The 7,690-nt window shown below is 35.6% G+C and overlaps 1 pseudogene; it reads left to right on the top strand.

Annotated features, from left to right (window-relative positions):
* Nucleotides 1-3,753: 3,753 nt before the first annotated feature.
* Nucleotides 3,754-5,221, top strand: LOC111797415 (mitogen-activated protein kinase kinase kinase 18 pseudogene; annotated as a pseudogene).
* Nucleotides 5,222-7,690: the final 2,469 nt, after the last annotated feature.

The following is a 7,690-nucleotide window of genomic DNA, read 5'->3' as shown; positions in this document are numbered from 1 at the left end:
GTTTAGGGTTTGACGAGGTGAGATCTTACATTGGTTGGAGAGAAGAACGAAACATTTCTTATAAGGGTGCGGAAAACTCTCCTTAGTAGACACGTTTTAAAATTATAAGGTTGATGACGATACGTAACGAGCTAAAGCGGACAGTATCTACTTGCGGTGGACTTTGGATTGTTACAGACGGTCTGAATATTTAAAATTCCAACTTTAAAAAACGTAATATTGTCTGTTTTGACTCGTTACGTATGAGGGAATGGACTTTCATTCTCGGGGCTGCCTCGTCTATGTACTCAGCCCCTCTCTTGAAGATGCGTGCGCGATATGAGAAAAAGGAGCAGGTTGGGAGGAACCAATGAAAAGCCAGGGTAGAGCCTCGGAGCCGGCCCAAGTGAAGATCGGCACTCGAAGGCTTGAGGAGCAGCACACAAAAGGGAAAGCCGTGGAGACGGTAGACTCGCCAGTCAGGCACACTGTGAGGCTGACTACAGCAGACTAGGAGGTTACAATTCCTCTTTTCCTCTTTCAATTTCCGTCAACCTCATTATTTTAAAATGGATCTATTAGGGAGAGATTTCCACATCTTTATAATGAATGTTTTGTTCCGTTCTCCATCCAACGTGGGATCTCACGATCCACCCCTTAGGGGCCAGCGTCCTCACTGACACACTGTCCGACATCTTGCTCTAATACCATTTGTAACAGTCTAATCCCACCGCTAGTAAATATTGTCCGCTTCGGCCCATGACGTATCATCGTCAGCCTCACAGTAGAAATCTTCACACCCTTGTAAGAAATGTTTCGTTCACTTCTACAACGATCTCACACTAATATATGTATAGATTTCATCAAGTAACCAACCCGAACAAAATTATATTAATTAGACAAATATTTCCGACTAACTAATCAAAAGTTCAAATCTTCGATCCTCTCGTTCAACTCGAAATTAAAATTAAAATTAAATTATAAAAAAAAAACACATCATTTTCATAAGATTCTCAAAACAATAGTTAGTTTCTAGAACATGAAACGATACCGACCAACTAAACTTATGTCGTTTTGACAGTTGGAGCTCAGGCCAACTTTTTGCAAAGCCTTGAGAACCACAATTTCTTTTATTATTATTATTATTATTATTATTATTATTTATTTATTTATTTATTTATTTATTTATTTATTTATTTATTTATTTATTTATTTATCTTTATCCAGCAATGAAACAGCCTTATTTTGTCAGTGATTTCAAAGGCAAAGGAGCAAAATGGGGTTCCACTTGTTTTGTAGCTTCCAACCCAATGCATGATTTCATGTTCATCTGTGTTTTAATGCAAATTTCGGCACGTAAAAAGAGTTCAATGTCGATCTCGAGGTAATATATCGAGCCATTGTATTTATGATGTTCTTATGGTTGGACGAGAATATCGATATGGGTGTTAATTGCTAATGCAGCGTACTTCGATCATACTTTGGTGATAGCTGATGTCTACTTCATCTATTAAACTCGAAACTTCAAATATATATATATATATATATATATATATATTCTTATCGCTCACGTTTTTCAAAATATTTTTCTTACATGTGACTCGAGGCTCGAGAATATACTGATATTGTTCGCAAAATCTGAATTTCATATGGCTGACTTGTTTGCTGGGTTAGAACAAGTGTTGCACAATCGTTCTCCCACTGCTGCAAAAGTACAATTGTGGCAGAGTGCAATACTGGCACACCCGTGTCTTTCGGTATCGTCTTTGAAAAACTATATATATATATGACAGAGAGGCATTGATAAAAAAGTTCTTGATGAGTGACCCTAAACCCTAAACCCATATCTCTAATAGATATGTGTTTAAAACGGTGAGGCTAACAACGATACATAATGAGTCAAAACAGACAATATCTATTACCGGTGGGCTTGGACTATTACAAATGGTATTAGAGTCAGACACTGGACGGTGTACCGACGAGGACGCTGGGTCTTAGACCTTAAAGAGGGACTAGAGCATTCCATACAATAGTGTGGAAACCTCTTTCTAGCAGACGCATTTTGACTCTAAAGGAGTGGATTGTGAGATGGTATCAGAGCCATACAGTGGACAGTATGCCAACGAGGACGTCGAGCCCCCAAGGAGGTAGATTGTAAGATTCCACGTCAGTTAGAAAAAGGAACGAAGCATTCCATATAAGATGTCGAAAGCTCTCCATAGCATATGCATTTCAAAACCGTGAGGTTGACGCCAATACGTAACGAGCCAATACGAGCAGTAGACTTAACCTATTACACTTTTCATCTATAAAAAATTAATATCTTAACCCGTTGATATATATTTTCGTTGTTAATTTTAAAATTAAAAAAAAAAAAAGTTTTGTTTAACTTAAGGACCAAACCAATTTTGAACGATGATCGGAAGAATTCAATTTGTATCGTTTGAATTGGATTATAAATTTATTTAAATTGAATTAATTCATAAATTCTCGACAACGTTATTGTTGATTTTTTTAAAAAAATAAAAGTTTGTTTATAATATAATTTTATATACTTATTATTATTTAATTTCATAATTATTATTTTATTATTTATTTTTTCCTAAAAAGGTAAATTATAAAATGAAAATATATATATATATATATATATTCAAATTGAGGGGTAAATTTTAATTAAATATTTGAAAATAAAAATAAAAATTTAAATAAATGACTCAGTTCGATCGGAATCAACTCAACCCAACCCAACCCAAATATGATTGAGTTTGGTCGGGTTCGTTTTTAATAAAGATTGTTTTGGTTAAAAAAAAAAAAATTGGCAGCCCAAATAGTTGGGTTGAGTCTAAAAGATATTTCAACTCGACCCGACTCAACCCACAAACACCCATTAAAAAAAAGTATTTTTTCTCTCTTTTTCCGACTATTTATTTACTTGTAGAGTTTAACAACATACAACAAAGTAGAAAGTCTGATGTTTGATCAATAATATTTGTTTTAATCGGTAGAGCTATGTTCAAATTGAGTTAAAATTATATACATGACATCTTTGCTCAGCCAGGCTTCCTTGTTCCTTAGTGTCCGCTTCTAGTTTAGGAAAGGGTCTAATCTCTTTCATTGCGGCTTTGCTATCAAGACTACTATACCATCGAAGGGTTGTCGCTCTATCCCTGTAGGGGTAGAGAACCCATCGTTGTCTCGACTGTGCTATCGGAGGCTCTGATCCCAGAAAAAAGATACTTTCGAGGGGCTTTCCCGATCAAGAGATAAGAAGCAATCTAATCCAACTATTTTCTCGAGTTGATTCGGTAGAGAACCCATCGTTGTCTCGACTGTGCTATCGGAGGCTCTGATCCCAGAAAAAAGATACTTTCGAGGGGCTTTCCCGATCAAGAGATAAGAAGCAATCTAATCCAACTATTTTCTCGAGTTGGTCCAGTAGAGAACCCATCGTTGTCTCGACTGTGCTATCGGAGGCTCTGATCCCAGAAAAAAGATACTTTCGAGGGGCTTTCCCGATCAAGAGATAAGAAGCAATCTAATCCAACTATTTTCTCGAGTTGGTCTGTCGAAAATATGTGAACCCTAATTTTGAAAAGTTTATTTTTTATCGTCGAACTTTCCAAAAAATATATATATATATATATATATATTAACGGAGTTGATAATAAAATAAAATAAAATAATTTAGATGGTTTATTTATTTATTTGCATTAAAAGATTGGAAGATGCTATTTCGTTACCATTGAAAAATTGTATATATAAATTCACAGTCTCTTCTTCCCTTCGCCACAAATTCATTTCTTCTACATTTCCTTCTCTATCGGCCATGGTCTGGACGAGAGGCCCGGCCGTCGGCCGCGGCTCATCTGCCACCGTCTATTTGGCCACAGACGCCTCCTCCGGCCACCACTTCGCCGTCAAGTCCACCGACCTCTCTTCATCAGCGTTGTTGCAGAAGGAACACGCTCTTCTCTCCAGATTGAGCTCTCCATACCTTATCAACTGCCTAGGTTTCGACATTGAAACCGAAACCTTCAAGCTTCCGGTGTTCAATCTGTTCATGGAGTATTTGCCGGAGGGGACGCTGTGGGATGCGATTCAGAGCAACGGCGGCCGGATGGAGGAATCGACGATCCGAGTGTTTTCGCGCCAGATTTTGAAAGGATTGGAGTACCTTCACGGTAATGGATTGGCGCATTGCGATATCAAGAGCCGGAATCTGTTAATGAGTGATGCAGGTTTAAAAATCGCCGATCTAGGTTGTGCGAAATTTGTGGATGGAGTTTCTGGAAATGGAGTTAGGGATTTTTCTGGTTCGCCGGCGTTTATGGCGCCGGAGGTTGCGAGAGGTGAAGAACAGGGGTTTCCGGCGGATATTTGGGCTTTTGGATGTACAGTCATTGAAATGGCTACTGGCAAACATCCGTGGGCGGATATAAAGGATCCGGTGTCGGCGTTGTATCGGATTGGATTTACCGGCGAGTTGCCAGAGGCTCCACGGTGGTTATCGGAGAGGGCGAGGGACTTTGTCGCTAAGTGTTTGATAAAAGTCCCGAAAGAAAGATGGACTGCGAAACAGCTTCTTGAGCATCCGTTTCTTCAGGGATTTGATTCCGAGTCGGAAATTGAATCTTCGTGGATGAAAACTATGAACTCTTCTCCGAGGTGTGTTTTGGATCAAAGCTTTTGGGATTCAATGGAGGATTCGAAGACTCCATTGAAGGTAACGCATCAAGCTTCGTTGGAGGTTTGTCCGGCTGAGAGGATTAGAAGTTTGGCTGGTAATTTGTCGTGCGATTGGGATTTGGAAGGGGACGATGGAGATTGGATTTTGATCAGAAACAATGGCGTCGGCGGTGGAAGCCATGGAAATGGATCTGTGAGCTCGGATTTTTCAGCTACAGTTGAAGAAGAAGAAGAGCTGGAAATTTTGAACTTGGAATTTGAAGATAATTCTGTATTGTTCTGTTCATATGATGATGATTCTGATATTATGAACAATGGGAGAGGAGGATTAGAAACGGAAATTGGGAGATTTGGAGGTAAAAAATGTAATTGTTCTTCATTAATGCAATTTGATCTCTTAGTTCCTCATGATCTTCATCTTCTGTTATCTCATTGCCTCAAGATTCATGGTTTTGATCAAAGAAAAAGTGTTTTTAAGCCAATTCCAACCATCCTTCAACGTTTTAATCTTCCAAATCGTATTTCATTCTACCTTTTAATTGAATCGAATAATTGAAAGTTGAAATTTATATCCGAAAGTCGAATATTTTATATATCATTAGACATTGAAAAGTCCACAATCACATTAAAACCACTAATAAGAGACATGGTTGGTTTAGACTAGTACATATAGTAGTCAACTTTCAAGATTTTAAAACTGTGTTTTACGTAGTTTCTGGTAATTAAATATGAACTCTTAGCCGCCCAAGCTTTAGACTGTTACACAATCTACTTCCTTGGGAGTCCAGCGAGGACGTTGGCACACTGTTGAGTGTCTGGCTCGTATACTATTTGTAATCGTATACATCCCACCGCTAATATATATATTATCCTATTTGCAGTTTTCTTTTTGAGTTTTTTTTCAAGGTTTTAAAAAATGCTTCTGTAAAGTTTTTCACGTAATAAATGTTTCGTTCCTTCTCCAACCAATATAAGATCTCACAATCATTATTGAGTTGTTTTAAAATAAGTAATATATATATATATATATATATATATATATATATATATATATATATAATAGAGCGAAATAAAATAAGAATATATTTCAATAGATAAGATATTAATTATCATTTTAATGGTTGAATTTTAATCTCTTATTATGCTAATAATGATAATAATCAACATTAAATGAAAATATAAATTGAAATTCCACGTAATATAAATGAGTTATTTAATTATTCATCTTTCTTACGTTAGTTTAATAATAATAAATAAATAACGTGGCTGGGTTGACTTTGAATGAAAATTTCCTATTTTTTTTACTTTTCCAAAAAAATAAATTAATTTAAAAAATGTCTTTTTAAAAAGTCAATGAATTTAATTGTACTTTTTTTTGTCTTAATTCTATGAACCAATTAAATAAATATATTCATTGGCTATCTTAAAAAGAGGACTGCAATTATTATTATTATTATTATTATTATTATTATATTTTTTAATTTAAAAATGAATTTAACTATATAAAATGTCAACCCCTACTTCCTAGGTTCTTTTTAGTCTTCGATAATCATTTAATAAAGGATTTACGTGTTTTAATATTTAGTTTTAATTCATTATTCATTTTGATCCGTTACGTTCACCGTTAGTTTATTCTTACCGGTAATGTTTCGGGACCAATGTTCTTATAAAGAATGTTTCGTTGCCAAGTTCACCGTTGGTCGATATTGTCCATTTTGACCCATTACGTATCGTCGTTAGTCTGTTCTTATAAGGAATGTTTTGGAGCTCGTCCTTATAAGGAATGTTCCGTTTCTCTCTCTCTCACCAATATGAGATCTCACAATCTACCCTCTTAGGGGCCAACGCCCTCCCCAGTGTCCTTGTAAAGAATGTTTTGTTTATCTCTCTAACTAATGTGGGATCTAACAATCCACCCCCTTGGGTCCCATCGTCCTCGCTAACATTCCGTTCAGTGTCTGACTCTGATACCATTTGTAACAGCTCAAACTCATAGCTAGCAGATAATGTCCGCTTTGGTTCGTTACATGTCGTCGCAAGCCTTTCGATTCTAAAATGTGTCTACTAGGGAGAGGTTTCCACACTTTTACAAGAAACGTTTTGTTCCCCTCTGCAACTTATGTGGACGAATGTTTCGTTCTCCTCTCTAATCTACATGGGATCTCACTCTTTTAATAACAAATTTATTTCATTTTATTTCTTCCTAAAATGTTCGTCCTTAAATTTATTATTTGTCTAAATTAATAAAAATATCCATAAATTTTGTATTTTGTCTAAACAAAATATCCAACTTTTAAGGGTTTCAATAAATAGATTACCTCGCTTTTTGTCGAGAATTGTTGGAAGTAAGTTATACGTTAGCTAATTTAGAGAATGATCATGGGTTTATAAGTAAAGGGATGCATCTTCATTGGTATGAGGCCTTTTAAGAAGCCCAAAGCAAAGCCACGAGAGTTTACACTCAAAGTGGACAATATCATACTACGAGATTTGTGATTCCTAACATGGTACTAGAGTCATGCCCTAAACTTAGCCATGACAATAGAATCCTCAAATATCGAACAAAGCTTGTGAGCTTCTAACGTGTGGTGTACTTTGTTCGAGGGCTCTAGAGAAAGGAATCGAGCCCCGAATAAGGGGAGATCATGAATTTATAAGTAAAGAAATACAGACCGTGTATTTGTGACCCAACACGAGTTTTTCCTGCATATTTTGTCCTCACTCACGTGCATAAAATTCTTAAGAGATCACTCAATATAGAATTGCTTAAAGTTGATTGAGCCACTGGAAAGGAAAGTAACTCTTATTTTGGTATCATATCTCGAGAATCACTCTATATTTTAGTTTAAATTAAATTTGGCTAGGTTGACTAAAATTACTAAGTTTTTAAATTTTTTAAAAATTAAAAAAATTAATTTTATCATCAAAATTAATAGTTATATTAAAGATTTATAGTAGTAAAACATATTAAATATCAAATAAAATGTATTAATAAATTAATTAGTATTTAATAAAATAATATAAA

The sequence above is a fragment of the Cucurbita pepo genome, chromosome 6, assembly GCF_057944985.1.
Source record: "Cucurbita pepo subsp. pepo isolate OVF chromosome 6, ASM5794498v1, whole genome shotgun sequence".
NCBI classification, from domain to species: Eukaryota; Viridiplantae; Streptophyta; class Magnoliopsida; order Cucurbitales; family Cucurbitaceae; genus Cucurbita; species Cucurbita pepo.
This window is presented reverse-complemented; position numbering and strand designations above follow the sequence as displayed.